Source organism: Pseudophryne corroboree, chromosome 11 (genome assembly GCF_028390025.1).
Source record: "Pseudophryne corroboree isolate aPseCor3 chromosome 11, aPseCor3.hap2, whole genome shotgun sequence".
Classification (NCBI taxonomy): Eukaryota; Metazoa; Chordata; class Amphibia; order Anura; family Myobatrachidae; genus Pseudophryne; species Pseudophryne corroboree.
Window position 1 is genome coordinate 71,019,736 of NC_086454.1, and position 17,517 is coordinate 71,037,252.

At 43.7% G+C, this 17,517-nt stretch overlaps 1 protein-coding gene and 2 long non-coding RNA genes across 3 annotated transcripts in view; 2 read left to right on the top strand and 1 right to left on the bottom strand.

Annotated features, from left to right (window-relative positions):
• LOC134968873 (uncharacterized) overlaps positions 1 to 10,508 on the top strand; it is a 44,328-nt gene extending 33,820 nt beyond the window's left edge. The window contains exon 2 of the long non-coding RNA XR_010189346.1: positions 10,243 to 10,508. This is a non-coding gene — a long non-coding RNA (uncharacterized LOC134968873). The remainder of the gene's footprint in view (positions 1 to 10,242) is intronic.
• LIN7C (lin-7 homolog C, crumbs cell polarity complex component) overlaps positions 1 to 17,517 on the bottom strand; it is a 298,049-nt gene that overhangs the window by 134,763 nt on the left and 145,769 nt on the right. The gene's annotated exons all lie outside the window — the stretch shown is intronic.
• Positions 16,134 to 17,517, top strand: part of LOC134969942 (uncharacterized) — a 92,997-nt gene continuing 91,613 nt past the window's right edge. Inside the window, exon 1 of the long non-coding RNA XR_010189576.1 lies at positions 16,134 to 16,181. This is a non-coding gene — a long non-coding RNA (uncharacterized LOC134969942). The remainder of the gene's footprint in view (positions 16,182 to 17,517) is intronic.

Here is a 17,517-nt window from a genome sequence, read left to right on the forward strand (position 1 = left end):
GGATCGAGCATGGTGGCTAAAGTGTAGTGCTCTGATTTCAACAGATTGACCACCCTTGAATCTTGGCAAAGCGAATGAAGGGCTCAATCCACAAGTCCCACATACTTAGCGGAATCGCTCCATCTTACCTCCTCCTTTAATTTCTCAAGCTGCTTCTGCAAAAGCCTGATGAGGGGAATGACTTGACTCAAGCAGTGTCTGAACTGACTTCACGTGTGGCAAGTTCAAAGGATTGGAGAACCTTGCACAATACAGAAATCATTCTCCACTGCGCTTGAGTCAGGTGCATTCCCCCTCCTTTGCCTATATCGTAGGTGGATGTATAGGCTTTAATGGCCTTTTGCTGCTCCTCCATCCTCTGAAGCATATAGAGCGTTGAATTCCACCTCGATACCACCTCTTGCTTCAGTTGATGGCAGGGCAGGTTCAGGTGTGTTTGCTGGTGCTCCAGTCTTCAGCACGCAGTGGCAGAATGTTGAAAAGTGGCCCGCAATTTTTCGGGCCACCGACAGCATCTCCTGTACACCCCTGTCATTTAAAAAAAAATTCTGCACCACCAAATTAATTGTATGTGCAAAACATGGGACTTGCTGGAATTTGCCCAGTTGTAATGCACGCACAATATTGGTGGCGTTGTCCGATATCACAAATCCCCAGGAGAGTCTAAGTGGGGTAAGAAAATGCGCGATGATGTCCCTCAGTTTCCGTAAGAGGTTGTCAGCGGTGTGCCTCTTATGGAAAGCGGTGATACACATCGTAGCTTGCCTAGAAACGAGTTTGGATTTGCGAGATGCTGCTATTGGTGCCGCTGCTGCTGTTGTTGCTGTGGGAGGCAATACATCTACCCAGTGGGCTGTCACAGTCATATAGTCATTAGTCTGCCCTGTTCCGCTTGTCCACATGTCCGTGGTTAAGTGGACACTGGATACAACCGCATTTTTTAGGACACTGGTGATACTTTTTCTGACGTCTCTGTACATTCTCTGTATCGCCTGCCTAGTGAAGTGGAACCTAGATGGGATTTGGTACCGGGGACACAATACCTCCATCAATTGTCTAAATCCCACTGCACTAATGGCGGATACCGGACGCACGTCTAACACCAACATAAGTGTCAAGGCCTCAGTTATCCGCTTTGCAACAGGATGACTGCTGTCATATTTCATCTTCCTCACAAGGGACTGTTGGACAGTCAATTGCTTAGTTGAAGTAGTACAAGTGGTCTTCCGACTTCCCCTCTGGGATGATGATCTACTCCCAGCAGCAACAACAGCAGTGGCAGCAACAGCAGGCATACCACTCAAGGATCCTCTGTAGGAATCCCGGTTAGGAGAGGACTCGTCAGTCTTGCCAGGGACATGGCCTGCACGACTACTGACGTTCATGGCTGAGGAGGAAGTTGACGTTGAGGGAGTTGGTGGTGTGGCTTGCAGGAGCTTGGGTACAAGAGGATGAAGGGATTTAGGTGTCAGTGGACTGCTTACGCTCTTACCCAAAGTTTTACAACTTGACATTGACTTCAGATGATGTATAAGGGAGGATGTTCCTAGGTGGTTAACATCTTTACCCCTACTTATTACAGATTGACAGAGGCAACACACGGCTTGACACCTGTTGTCCGGATTTGTGGAGAAATAATTCCACACCAAAGAGGTGGCTTTTTTGGTATTTTGCCCAGGCATCACAATGGGCTTCTTCATCCCATGGACAACAGGTGTCTTCCCTGGTGCCTCATTTAAACAAACCACATCACCATCAGACTCCTCATCGTCAACTTCCTCCTCAACGCTAGCAACACTCATATCCTCATCCTGGTGACATCTTCAATTTGAAGATTAGAAACTGGACTGTGGGTGCTCCTTCCAGCAATTGCAGGGGGCATGCAAATGGTGGAAGGAGCCACCTCTTCCCATCTAGTGTTGGGAAGGTCAGGCATCGCAACCGCCGACACACTTGGACTCTCCTTGGGGATTTGTGATACCATCTCAGAACGCACAGTTCTTTTCTGTGCTTTTTCCAAATTAACTCTTTTAAATTTTTCTAGCGGGAGGAAGTGGGCTTCTATTGTCATGTGAAGCTAAACCACTACTCATGAACATAGGCCAGGGCCTTAGCCGTTCCTTGCCACTCCGTGTCGTAAATATCGTATTGGCAAGTTTACGTTTCTCCTCAGACCATTTAAATTTATTTTTTTGGGTCTTTTTACTGAACTTTGGTTTTTTGGATTTTACATGCCCTCTACTATCACATTGGGTATCGGCCTTGGCAGATGACGTTGATGGCATTTCATCATCTATGTCATGACTAGAGGCAGCAGCTTCAACACTAGGAGGAAGTGGTTCTTGATCTTTCCCTATTTTATCCTCCAAATTTTTGTTCTCCATTATTTTTCTGGAGTTATATAACACAATATGCGGCACAGTAGCACTGGAATATGGCAGCAAAGTATACCACTGTGACTGCCTGGTCACTGGAATGACTGATGGCTGATGCACAGGACACTACCACTGGTCTGCTGCAGGACAACACAGCAACACTGTAAGGGACTTGTTATCATTATACAGCAGCACTGGACATGATGCAGCACAATACACCACCACTGAACTGATGCAGCACAACACAGCAGCAATGGACATATGGCAGCAAGAGGACACAACCACTGTGACTGCCTGGTCACTGGGGGTGTGGTATGGAAGATAAATAGTAACTAGGTTGACAGTGTCTAGGTCGACCACTATTGGTCGGCAGTAACTACTGTAGGTCGACAGGGTCTCTAGGTTGACAGGATCTATAGGTCGACATGGTCTAGGTCGACAGGTGAAAAGGTTGACATGAGTTTTTTATGTTTTTTTGTGTCGTTTTCCTCGTAGAGTGACCAGGAACCCCAATTAGTGCACCGTGTCCCCTCGCATGGCTCGCTTTGCTCGCCATGCTTCGGTTACCATTCCCAGTCGTAGTCTGTGTGGATCGTTAAGTATGAAAAGGTTCAAAAAAAGAAATAAATCGCGAAAAACTCATGTCGACCTTTTGACCTGTCAACCTAGAACATGCCGACCTAGAGACCCTGTCGACCTAGAAACCCTGTCGACCAATAGTGGTTGACCTAGATAGTGTCGACCTAGTAACTTTCGACCTAGAGACCGGATCCCAGTCACAGGAAAGACTGATGGCTGATGCACAGGACACTACCACTGAACTGATGCAGCACAATACACCACCACTGAACTGATGCAGCACAACACAGCAGCAATGGACATATAGCAGCAAGAGGACACAAACCACTCTGACTGGACAAATGCAGCACAAGACACGGACACTGGGAGAACGGAGATGCGTCCTCTCTCTACACTCTCAAATGCAGGAGTGAAAATGGCGGGGACGCACGGCTCCTTATATGGAATCCAAATCCCGGGAGAATCCCACAGCGGGATGATGATGTTTTGCCTCGTTCTGGTTTCCGAGTCAGGCGGGAAAATCCGAGCCTGACTCGGATCCGGACTCGGGTAGTGAAGTTCGGTATGGCTCGGTTCTCTGAAAACCGAACCCACTCATCTCTAATTACAAGCAGACACTTCCTGCTGCAGTAGTGATTTGACAGCATTGGATCTCTCTCCCACCATCTGACGGCTTACGGCACCTATGGTAACACAAGCCACCCATCACAGATGCCAGGAAATCTCCATCATATGACGGAGATCCCTGACCTCTTCCCACCCCCTAAACAGCGCAACACACCTACATTTTCGCAAACGAAGGCCGTCCACACCCCCCTTACTGCTGCAGACTGTCAGTCACTGCTGACAGACGGCTGCCTTCCTGCTTCCAACATCGCAGGACCCGTTCACACATGCGCAGAACTGGTCATGTATATGCGCAAAGTACTGAATGTACAACCGCACCTGAATGACATCCTCCATGCTGAGTTCATCAGTACCTGTTCTCATCTTCAGCGTTTTGTAGCTTGAGACTGTTAGTAATTATGTGCAGTTTCCACAGTGTTCATCATCTCCTGCTAGTAAAGCCTGTGCAGTTACCACTGCTGTTCCAGTGTGTGTGTGCATTCTACAGAGCACAAATCCATTACCTGTATGCATTAACACTCTTAACCTACAGAATGCACAACCTATACCTGTGTGTGAATATCATCCATCACCAGCATGGTGTCAACTCCCACCCATTTCCGCAGTCACTTCACTATCAGAGACTACTTCTGCACACTTGAATGCAAGTCTCTCTATCTTCCATTGCAGGGCAGGGTATTAGTCATTCTCAGCTTAATGCTTCATCCTGACTTCCACTCCTATTTGCTCCAATATTGACTCCTGTGATCAGGGCCGGTGCTAGGGTGTTCGGCGCCCCCCTGCAAACTATAAATTTGCGCCCTCCCATACTTCACAAAAGGTCAGCGCGCACCTTCGACATGTGTCAGGAAAAGGGGTGTAGTCTCGCAAGGAAGCGGCGTGGTCACACAATAGTACCCTCATTTGAATTTTCGCACACCGTAGCACAATCTTATTCACATTACACCGCACGTAGTAGTGCTGCTCATTCACATAATGCCCCCCAATAGCAGAGTAATTATACATAATACCCGCCAGTAGTAGCGTCCTTATCCGTAATGCCCGCCACTAGTAGCGTCCTTATACGTAATGCCCGCCAGTAGTAACGTCCTTATCCGTAATGCCCGTCAATAGTAGCGTCCTTATCCGTAATGCCCGCCACTAGTAGCGTCCTTAGCCGTAATGTCCCCCAGTAGTAGCGTCCTTATAAGTAATGCCCCCCAGTAGTAGCGTCCTTATAAGTAATGCCCCCCAGTAGTAGCGTCCTTATAAGTAATGCCCCCCAGTAGTAGCGTCCTTATAAGTAATGCCTGCCAGTATTAGCGTCTTTATAAGTAATGCCCCCCAGTAGTAATGTCCTTATAAGTAATGCCAGCCACTAGTAGCGTTCTTATCCGTAATGCCCGCCACTAGTAGCGTCCTTAGCCGTAATGCCCCCCAGTAGTAGCATCCTTATAAGTAATGCCCGCCAGTAGTAGCGTCCTTATAAGTAATGCCCCCCAGTAGTCGCGTCCTTATAAGTAATGCCCCCCAGTAGTAGCATCTATAATGCGCGCACACATACACACCTCACACACACATACCCCCACCATACACACACACACCATACACTCCCCACACACACACACACACACACCATACACTCCCCACACACACCCACCATACACTCCCCACACACACATACACACACACACCATGCACTCCCCACACACACCCACCATACACTCCCCACACACACACACATACACACCCCCACCATATACACACACATTTTTCTCTTATCAAGTCTGACAGGCCACCACTGTTGAAGCTCCCCCTGCACAGCAGTCTGGTCCCGTGTAGCTCCACCCCTGCACGCCAAGTAGCTCCACCCCCTCTATGGCATGTAGCTCCATCCCTCTTGACAGGTAGCCCCACCCCCTTTCCGGGACCCGCAGCCCGCACTGCACACAGCCCCAGCCGCTTCACAGGGAGGAGGAGGAGGCTACAAGCTGCCGGCGCTGCTGCTTGTCATGCAATGACAGGCACAGAAGCTGGCGGCAGCAGAAGCAGGGGACATGCGGCAGGCGCAGCAGCGGGGATGCAAGGCAGGTAGAGCGCCTCTCCTGCCTGGCGCCTACCTGCTTTGCATCCCTTCGCTGAGCGGGTAGCGCCGGGCCTGCCTGTGATATGCTGAAGAGCATCATAAGACCACTTCATTTTGTTCACTTCAGCTCCCAGCAAGTCCTGCATAGTGGTCCCAGCCCAGAGCCCAAGCAACACAGCACACAGATTCTGACATTTACATACCTCCCAACTTTGTGATCTCTGAAGGAGAAGGGGGCATGGCCTATTGGAAAGGGGCATGGCCTCACGTGGATGATGCAGTCGTGAGCCACGCCTCCAATATTCGTCACAGTGGGGGCATGGCCAGCGCTCTGTGAGCTGCTGGCCATGCCCCCAGTCCCTTTGCCTCACTGGAATAGACGCTGTGCGCATTTGCGCAGCGTCTATTCACCTCTGCTCTGAACTGAGCAAAGCAGCGAGTGCTAGGGAGCCTCCCAACTGCCCCCCCCCCCCACCGCGGGACACTGCGGCCCATAGGAGGGACAGCGGGACAGACCCAAAAAACGGGACTGTCCTGCGAAAATTGGGACAGTTGGGAGATATGCATTTGGCTTCTAAATAAATCAATAATATGAGTTGAAAGGGTTTTTTTTTCTGTTACACATTAGGTTATGCAGGGAACATAGGGGTATAACAAGGAGATAATTTACTTCTGAGGACTTAATTTGCATATTATACAAGCAACCAACTCACTCATGTACTTTATAAGGTAACACTCTGGAAAAAGCACCATCGGGAGAGAAGATTACTTAATTTCTGCACTTGAGTTAGTTGCATCGACACTGGACACATTTACCCCCTGTTCTTAAAGACAGACTAGGGGGGAAATGTAATATGGCGCGGGACTCTGGAACTAATGAGATTTTGGCAAGTTAACAGTCACATTTAAAGCAATGTTTTTAAGACATTACTAAACACTTCTGCTTTACATTTAACTCACAGGGTGGGATGTAATGAATTCCGAGTTCGGCGGCCATGCCGTAATGGTCTGAATTCGAACGTTGTTTTAAAGGAGCAATCATTTACAAGGTTAAACCATGCCTTGTACATGGTTACATAGGTACATAGTTACTGAGGTTGAAAAGAGGCAAAATGCCCATCGGGTTCAACCTGTATTTTGTATTAAGCTGTTCATATTATAATGCAGCTGCTGAAGTAATGGTTTAGTACCAATTGACAACTATGATTCTTACCACTCCCAGATTAATGTCACTATGTTAAATGCTATAGCCCTGGATACTTTTTCCAGTTAGAAATTTGTCCAATCGGTTTTCAAAGGCATTTACAAAGTCTGCCATTATTACCTTCTCTGGCATGGAGTTCCAAATTTTTATTGCCCTTACCGTGAAAAACCCTTTCCTACATTGTGTATGGAATTTTCTCTCCTCTAGCCTCAGCGAGTACCCACGTGTCCTTTACAGAGTTATTTTAATAAACAAATCCCCTGCTAACTCCTTGTAATGACCCTTTACATATGTGAAGATAGTAATAATGTCTCCTATTAGACGCCCCTTTTCTAGTGTATACATATTTAACCTAGTAAGCCTTTCCTTGTACTCCAGTGTCTCTAACCCGTTAATCAATTTAGTAGCTCGCCTTTGAACTCTTTCTAGTTCCCCGATATCTTTTTTTATAATATGGTGCCCAAAATTGAACACAATATTCCAGGTGCAGACGTACCAGTGATTTGTACAGTGGCAGGATTACATCCTCGTCCCTTGTCTCAATGCCCCGTTTTATGCATGCGAGCACTTTACTTGCCTTTTTTTTTTTACAGCATTTTGACATTGTGCACTGTTATTAAGCCTATTATCTATGAGCACCCTGAAATCTTTTTCCACCACAGTTACCCCTATAATTTCCCCATTTAGAGTGGAGGATGCATGTGTGTTTTTTGTTCCAAAATGCATAACTTTGCATTTTTCTATATTGAACCTCATTCCCCATTTAGACGCCCAGGTTTCAAGTTTAAATAAGTAATTCTGTAGAGACTCCACATCGCTTTCTGAATTAATTACCTTACACAGTTTAGTATCACCTGCAAAGATTGGCACTGTTCTTTCCAGGCCTATTCCTAGATCATTGATAAATATATTGAACAGTAGTGGGCCAAGAACGGACCCTTGTGGTATTCCGCTGACTACTGGTGCCCAGCTGGAGAACATTCCATTGACCACTACTCGTTGTACTCTGTTATCCAGCCAATTACCTATCCATGTACAAATAGTATATCCTAGACCAAGTTCCCTTAATTTGATGATCAATCTCCTTTGAGGCACTGTACCGAAGGCTTTTGCAAAATCTAAATACACCACATCCACTGCTTTTCCCTGGTCAAGATTCTCGCTCACTTCCTCGTAGAAGGAAGCTAATTAAGGTAGTTTGATATAATCTGTCCCTTACAAACCCATGCTGACTTTTGCTAATAATCTTATTAACCTCTATGCTATCCCTCAAAATACCTTGCAATATTTTACCCACTATAGAGGTTAAACTAACTGGTCTATAGTTACCAGGATTATTTTTAGTTCCATTTTTAAATAAAGGCACTACCTCGGATGTGCGCCAATCCTTTGGTACCTTGCCTGATCTAATTGAACTATGGAAAATCAAGTATAGGAGTTTTGCTAGATGTGACCTAAGCTCCATAATAACCCTCCGATGAAAACCATCTGGACCTGGTGATTTATTCATCTTTATGTGGCTTAGTCTCTCCAGGACTACTTCCTCACTTAAACAAGCATCAAGCCAAGAGTCATTACTTTCACTATCGTTATGTACTACTCCCATGTTTCCGTAATACCTATAATATCATACTGAGACTTTGATACAAGCCATTCCAATTCCCCCATTTTACCCGATAGGCTTCTTGCATTCACAAGCATACATTTTAGCTTAGCCTCTCCCTTGGCCGTTTGTTTTAATGGTATCTTATCTATATTTACAAGTGTCTTTCTAGAATTACCCTTACCGACTGTTATTCTCCTTCCTCCCTTTCCACCCCCATACATAATACAGCCTTTCTTACTACTATCCCTATTTGACTTATTAAGACTTTCTAACCCCCACCCCCCGCCCCCCTGTTGTTAGTATCTTCCCCTATGCTGTGGACATCATTTTCTATATACCGTATTGTTAAGCCACATTCGTCATTAGGTAATAAATTGGGAATATCTTGGGCAATAGCTTTGTCAGTATTTACGGTGTCAATACTCATGCAAATACCCTTGCTCTTGCCGGCTGATCTTACGCTCCCCCCTTCTCCACCCCCAAATTGTTCACTACCCCCATCCTTACTGTTCTCACTGGTTGCCCCTTTAAAGAAACGTCCGAGTTCAGCCGACACCCATCACGGCTGCCGAACGGAGACATCATTACATCCTGCCTATAAATGGCGAATCATCTTCAAGATTGGCTTACTGAGTTTCAAAGCACTACATGATCAGGGCCCAAGGTACCTGAAGCAGCTTCTGACCCCATACTGCCCCACTCGATTACTGCGATCTGTAGATGAAGGACTTTTAGCAGTACCTAGAATCTCCCGTAATTCATCTGGGGGTTGAGCTTTTAGTCATGCGGCTCCGACTCTATGGAACTCACTTCCCTGCACAGTGCGAGAGGCCCCAACTATAGAATCCTTCAAAAGTAGACTCAAGACTTTCCTGTTTACGCAAGCATTTCCATAATGTCCCTTTAGTATCTACATGCTTCTGTATTTTCTGAAAAGCTTTTCTGTACTTTATTATTTTCTGTACTATATTATGCTATGTATCTGTTAAGCACCTTGAGTCCTATTGGAGAAAGAGCGCTATATAAATAAAATTATTATTATTATTATTATTATTAAATCTGGTCAGTTTCAGAATCCCACAGCCTGTTACTTTAGCCTATAAATGTGATATGCTAATAATAAGAATAATCAGAAGAAGCAAGTCTACATTGACATAATACATGTTCTTATACAAATAGTTGCCATGGTGCAAAATCAACTGAATTATGTCAGGAAAGTGGCAATATCTTCCCGGTTTGTAAATTGCCTTTTCTGACTGTATTTTAACTGTACACTATGTTTCAATTGGCTAACACTTTTAGCTAACCTATTTTAGCAGGCAAGACTAGCAAAGACAATGTACTGATCAAAGATACCTAAGAGAAGTCTCTCTCCAAGGACCTACGTCTCCCGAAATAATTGTTAATTTTATGCAGCTTTAAGAGGAAAATTAAATATTTCAAATAATATTTTACACTTTGAAATAATAGAAATGAAAACTGTTCATACTTTGAAAAACACTGTTTTCCTTACCACTTTGAAGAAGCACTGTAAGGAACATAACCAGTCTTCGTCGGCTGGAAACTTGCATACCAAGTTTTAATTGTTAATTATATGGCTCACCTTTGGAATGCTCAGTTTTATTCTTGTCTTTCATGCTGATTTTCAGCTATTCAAGAAGTGGCATCTCCTATGTGTCAGGAGGATAAAGTAGTTGTTTTGGAATGCTAAGGGCTGAATTTGTTATTATGGTAATATTGGCATCATACAAAATTTACACTAGTGTCATTTTTTTTTCCGACACAGATGCTCAGTGTGTCCACCTACAAATGATAACAGCCACGTCCTTTAAGAGGGCCTTTAAATGGCAACTCCAAAGAATAAAAAATACTTGAGAAATGAAACCTCCTCCCAAAAGAAAGGAGCCGTCAATCCAGGACCACTACAGTTCAGCAAAACTCACCATTGGATGCACCTGCAGTCACATGATTCTAGTACTATTAATGTGAATAATTTCATTCACTGTTCTTGTATATGAATTGTTGATGGCAATAAAGTTTAATTGAATGGAATTGGGAAAAAAAAGGTCTGAACTGTAAAGCATTCGCTATAGTCTGTAAAGTTATAAATGCGGAGGGGGATGCTGAGTCGCTTCAGAACGACTTAGTTAAATTAGAAGCTTGGGCATCGAAATGGAGAATGCACTTCAATACAGACAAGTGTAAGGTAATGCACTGTGGTAACAAGAACAAAAATAACACCTACCTACTAAATGGGGTAAAATTAGGGGATTCTGTACTGGAAAAGGACTTAGATGTCCTCATAGATAGCAAACTAAGCAGTAGTACCCAAAGTAGGACTGCAGCAAAGAAGGCTAATAAGATATTAGCATGCATAAAACGGGAAATTGATGCTAGGGACGAGAACATTATACTCCCGTTAAATAAATCACTTGTGAGGCCACACCTTGAATACTCTGTACAATTCTGGGCACCTTACTACAAAAAGGATATCCTGGAGCTAGAAAAGGTTCAGAGGCGGGCAACCAAACTAATTAAGGGTATGGAGACGCTGGAATACGAGGAAAGGCTTGCAAGACTAGGCATGTTTACACTGGAAAAGAGGAGATTAAGAGGGGACATGATAAACATTTACAAATATATAAGGGGACAATATACAGATCTTGCACAGAACCTGTTTTGGTTAGATCAATACAGAGAACTCGTGGACACTCGCTCATGTTAGAGGAGAGGAGATTCCGCACAATACGGCGTAAAGGCTTTTTTACGGTAAGGACGATACGTGTTTGGAATTCCCTGCCTGAGGGAGTTGGAATGGCCGACTCAGTCAACACCTTTAAGAATGGGTTAGATAAATTCCTAATGGATAAGGATATCCAGGGTTACGGGGCATAGTCACGTGCTATGGTTATTATAAAAAAGAGGGGTAAAACGTAACGGCAGTCATCAACTTCAGTCAAAATTTTTTACAAAATAATCGTGCATAGGAGACCACAAATAGGTTGAACTCGATGGACAATTGTCTTTTTTCAACCTTAGATACTATGTTTCTATGTTACGTTGGTGCCCTTCCGCCAGCCCTATTTATACATTACACCATTCCTGATTGGAAAACCAGGACAAGCTAGGCCACACCCCCAACTCACTTGAATATGCCCACATCACATCCATTTGTCATAAGAGCATGTTCTTATAGACCACACCCCTTTACCCTCCAACATGTAGGACTGTCCTGTGGAAATAAAGACTGGAGGTTACACAAATCAATCAGGTCTGTTACATGTGTCCCCACCCAGATCATTCTGAAGCTTTGCTGTAATGATCGCAGAGCAGATTATAGCATATATCAGTGGTTACCAAACTGGGTGCCTGGTCAAAGTAATAGGCAAGACCAGTGCTTGCAGCTTCCCATTATAAAATATGTTGTGAAACAAAAGCATTCCTGCCCTCACCGTGGGATACGGTGGTTGGGGATTCTGGCTGTTAAAGTACCGACGCTGGAATCCCAACACTTCTCTTAATGCAGGTACTGTAATCCTGGCATTCATCACTATCCTAGCGGAGAGGTAAGCCACAGGGGGTGTGTGTGGGAAAGGGGAGGTTAGGTTTATGCTGTGGGGAGAAGGTTAGGGTTAGGCTGTGGGCAGGGGGGTTAGGCTGCGGGGAGGGAGGGCTAGGGTCAGGCACCCCCGAGGAGAGTTAGGGGGAGGGGGGGTAGGTTTAGGCTGCAGGGAGGGAGGGTGAGGGTTAGACACCACCTGGGAGGTTTAGAGTTAGGCCGTGGGGTGGGGAAGGGGGGTTAGGTTTAGGCTGTGGGAAAGGGGGGTTTAGGGACTTACATTCTCCAGTGTATACTGTATTTTAATCTTCGGGATGCCGCTGTCGGTATTTGATACCAACGCCTCACCACATAACTGAACCTAATGGTGTGTACACACGGTGAGATATTTTCTTACGATTTTGACTATATAGTCAAAATCATAAGAAAAGTTAGTGCAGATCGCAAGGTGAAAGTCACCTTGTGATCACGATGCGATGCCGATGCGTGGTCCCGCAAGGTCGATATCACAAGTCGAGATAGACTGTGCAGGCAAGTAAATTTTGACTATCTCGTAGAAAAGATAGTCAAAATTGACACTTAGCCAAAATCGCACGTAGTCAGTATCACAAGCACAGTCATTATATGCTTGCGATACCGACCTAGTTCCTATCGCACAGTGAGAATCGGGGTTAGCCCGAATCTCACCGTGTGTATGCACCTTAAGGATGATGTGTAAACACAATATACTTTTTAATTTGATATTTCTGAATTTCTTAATAACTCTTGGCCTAGGGGTGCGATGAAAATAATTCTGATACTCTAGGGCGCTGTTATTCAAAAAAGATTGGGAACCTCTGGCATATATTCATTCTTCCCTCCAAGGACTCATACACTTTGTGGGAAAAGATCCTCCCCTACTGATTTTAAGCACAGGCCTATTGTGAGTAATATTGATGCAACAGTGGCTGAAATAGTAGGGAGCTGGTATAAAGTTGGTGCATAAACACAGAGCCCCCAAAAAACATGCGGCCGCTGAATGCTGGGAACAATCGTGTAACATGAAGAAATACTACAATATTGTATAACGTTAATTCTTAAAAAATAACCCCACCGTCTGCGGCAGGTGAGTGGTACTAGCCCTAGTGCTTTTTTTCTTTATTTCTGCATGCACAACCCCTGCCCTTCTCCCCCAGGGAATACATGTCAGGTTGGCACTATTGCAGGAGGACCCCACGCTGTGGGTTTCTGTGCTATAGTTATGCCATATGATTTCTGGTTACCAATTTGATTAGTATCCGCACGTCTCTTGCACCTGGGCTTGAAGCAGATTAATATCTGCACCTTCTTCACCCCCACATAGAATGTAACTTGCAAGGTATGCCTATTCTGTACTCAGGATACACTAGCCAGCCTTCTCTTGCCTACTCTACAGACAGGTACATCTAAGTCTACATACAGTCTTAGACAAATGTGTGCTCCATCCACCTCATTATACACTATGGGGTATATTTACTAAGGTGTGATTTTTTTTGTGTGTTTTTTTTAGAAGTGGAGATGTTTCCCATAGAAACCAATCAGATTCAAGCTATTGTCTTCTTGAAGCAGCTAGATAAATGTTAAGTGGAATCTGATTGGTTGCTAGGGGCAACGTCTCCACTTCTAAAAAAAACTCACGCCTTAGTAAATATACCCCATAGTGGATGGAGTGCATAATGTTTATATGTTATACAATTTTAGTCTCCACTAGATGGCAGTATAAATTAATAAGTAAACTACTTATATTTCCTGTGCAGTCACAGAGAAAACCTGAAGGCAGGGGATTGTGACAATGTACAATATAAAGCAATACATTCTTCTACATATCAATACTATAATAAACATAGGAGATGTACTATGCACTGGAGAATCATAAAGTGGTGAGAGATAAAGTACCAGCCAATCAGCTTTTAAATGCCATGTTACATGCTGAGTTTGAAAAATGACAGTGAGGAACTGATTGGCTTGTAGTTCATCTCTCTGCACTTTACTGTATCACTCTCCAAGGCTAAGCAAATATGCTACATGGTTTCTTATAATTACTAACCTAACAAAAAGCACATGTATTGTATAATTCTTTTATAATTAGGAACTACAAGTCCAACTGTTTACCTGTCTTCAAATTGTCATGACTCCCATAAGCCAAGAGGTTTATCCACTTTGAAATAGTATGTACAATTCTATCGTTAATCCTCCAGATCAGCAATGAGATTTTATCATTATGACACACGTGTAATAAAACAAACTTGGGATAATACCTATTTTACTTTTTGGGGTTCATTATTAAGAGAATTTTTTTCTATCCTCTGCTTACTCTTTTGTAATTGAACAGATGTCAAATGCGTAGTAAATAGAAAGAAGGACCTTATTTCTTCTTAGCTATATCTTAGGTCCTACTGACGCGTTTCACCTATAAACAGACTGGGCATTGAAAGGTATCTGTGCTAAATGCCAGTGCTTAAACATATACCCACCCACGTGGGATTTGTCCTCTTCCTAGAAACCACTAAATCAACTATCATTAATTGCAAATTTGCGGTGCTCCCTTAAGTAAATAAGAGATTTTTTTTTTAATATATGGGTTAGCTTATGGGAAGTCATGGGTAAGTCGAGGTGAGGCTCTTTTTAAATTTGCATTGTTGCATTCAAATTTTTATTTAAATTAGTGGCTAAGAACTGGCAATTATTTATAGCTACATTGGGGTGGTATTCAGTATGCCAGCTGATTGGATCCCGGCGCTCAGTAAACCGGTGCCGGAATCCCGACACCCAGCATACCAACAACTATTCTCCCTCTTGGGGGTCCACGACTCCCGTGGAGGGAGAATAAATAGCGTGGCGCGCGTAGCACGCCACCGTGCTTGCAGTGTGGCAAACGCAAAGAGCCCACAAGGGGCTCATTTGCGCTCGCCCCGATGCTGGCAAGCTGGCGGTCGGGATCCCAGTGCCGATATGCTGGGCGCCAGGATCCCGATCGCTGGCCACTCATACTATACCCCTACATTGGTTATTTATTGTCTTCGCATGATTGCTCTTGGTTGGGCATTGTATAATAAATATTTGATGAAGCAAGATTAATATCAAATATTGTTATATTTAATAATTGGTTTTATTTGGAATTCCTACATTTTCTAAGAGAAATTAGAAACTATTCTTGTTGCATCTTATTTTAGCGCAATTTGGGGTTCTTCTTTAAGATGCATCAAGGATAATACAGCTACTAAAAAAAAGCCCAGAATATGGGATTTGGGTTTATATACATGTGATGCATATGCATTATGTGTATGTTTATTATGTACAATAACACAATTTATATACTAGTAATATTATTGCTATCTTGTCCAACTTTTCAAGTTGCATCCCTAAAAGGGATCCGGTCAGCGTACGGGCGTTCGGGATGGTGGCAGTTGGAATCTCAACGCTGGAATCTCGACACTAGTTGGAATCTCGACGCCGGAATCCCGACACTAGTGTGAATGCCGATGCTGTGATCCTGACATGGATCAAAATGCCAGTGCCGGAATCCCGACTGCCAGCATCCCGACTGTAAGTATGCCGCGGGCTCCTTAGGGTCAGGCCCTGGGGTTGGGGTTAGAGGTTATGTTCAGGATGGGGGGGGGGGTTAGGATTAGGCACCACTGCGGAGGGTTAGGCTGTGGGGTGGGAGGGTTAGATTTAGGCTGCATGTAGGTGGGGGCAGGGGGTGTAGGCACCACCAGGGAGGGTTAGGGTTAGGCTGCGGCGGGCGATTAGGGTGAGGCTGCGAGAAGGGAGGGTTAGGGGTGGGGGAGAACAGTAGGGTTAGCATACTTACCTTCCAGGTACTGAGATATGGCGTGTCAGGATGCCGCTGTAGGTATTCTGACCGCTGGCATCCCAAGCACAGGGATCCTATGATTATTACTTGGATTCTGTTGTTGGAGTTCTGTGTTTATTTGTTATAGTAATATAGTCTGAAATTAGAACACTTACAATAGTAACAATCAGTTTGGCTATGGTATTTAGGTCCCTCCTTTCTCTTTATATACTGTACTTTGCCAGTTGATTTATTGTGCTTCTTATAACATTACTTTAATGTTGTTTTTATTAATATATCATATAGGTGATTGAGGTAAAATACACCATGTCATGATCCCGCAAAAGGAAAGGTAAGCTTCCAGTGCTGAGGTCCTAGATCGTGATGACTATACTTTATCCAGTTGTCTGTTTTTCTAAGTTCCTGGGCGTGAGAAACAATACACCAAGGGAGTCTGCGCTAATAAGGATTCCTAATGAGCGTATATGGCAGACAAAGAGCAGAGCATGCTTAAGAAATACAATAAGAAGGTTCTATATTTATTGTCTAATAATAACATATTTGATATGCAACAATGTAATACAATGCAATATATCACAACAGGTGCATATGAGTAATTGAATGTTTTTAGACATAATACCTAGTAAGCTGTAGGGAAAAAAATGGCCAGAGAAATAGATGAATTCAATTATTGGTATTATCCCATAGGAGTATATATTATCCTCAATAAAAAGTTAGAAAATTGTCTCCTTATGGAATGTGGCATGATAGTAGTTGAATCAGCAGTTTTAATATAATGAACTTGGAATGGATTTATTATCCAACTTCTTGAGCGTGTCTACTACTCTCTTGCTTCCTATAATCCTGTTGTTACATTATATAATATATAATGTTGTTAAATAATATGTTACAATATTGCAAAGTCCAGGGTCAGGCTATACATTGCTACTCTATTAAATAGAAGGTCAGTTACCTGGTACCTGGTGGATGACCATGGGTGTTTGGTTTGTTTCCATAGAAACTATACCAAGATTCACCCTCCTGAACATTAGTGGTTGGGTTTACAGATGTTTACTTGTGTGACAATAACACTTAATATATCGCATATTGCAAACTAAGGGGGTAATTCAGAGATGATCGCAGCAACAAATTTGTTAGCAGTTGGGCAAAACCATGAGCACTGCAGGAGAGAGGGGTGGGGTGGCAGATATAACATGTGCAGAGAGAGTTAGATTTGGGTGGGGTGTGTTCAAACTGAAATCTAAATTGCAGTGTAAAAATATAGTAGCCAGTATTTACTCTGCACAGAAACAATATAACCCACCCAAATCTAACTCTCTCTGCAGTTAGATTTGGGTGTATTATTTTGTTTTTGTGCAGGGTAAATACTGGCTGCTTTATTTTTACACTGCAATTTAGATTTCAGTTTGAATACACCCCACCCAAATCTAACTCTCTCTGCACATGTTATATCTGCCCCCCCTGCAGTGCACATGGTTTTGCCCAACTGCTAACAAATTTGCTGCTGCGATCAGATCTGAATTATCCCCTAAGAATGTAGTTGTAACAAAATTTAAGTAATCAACACTTTTTAGGGCGCTAGCCTATTAGCCCAAAAGTAATTTTGGCCTCTCAAAACGGGTGGATATTGCAATAAATGATCGATGCTCATTGTGGGGGTATTCAAT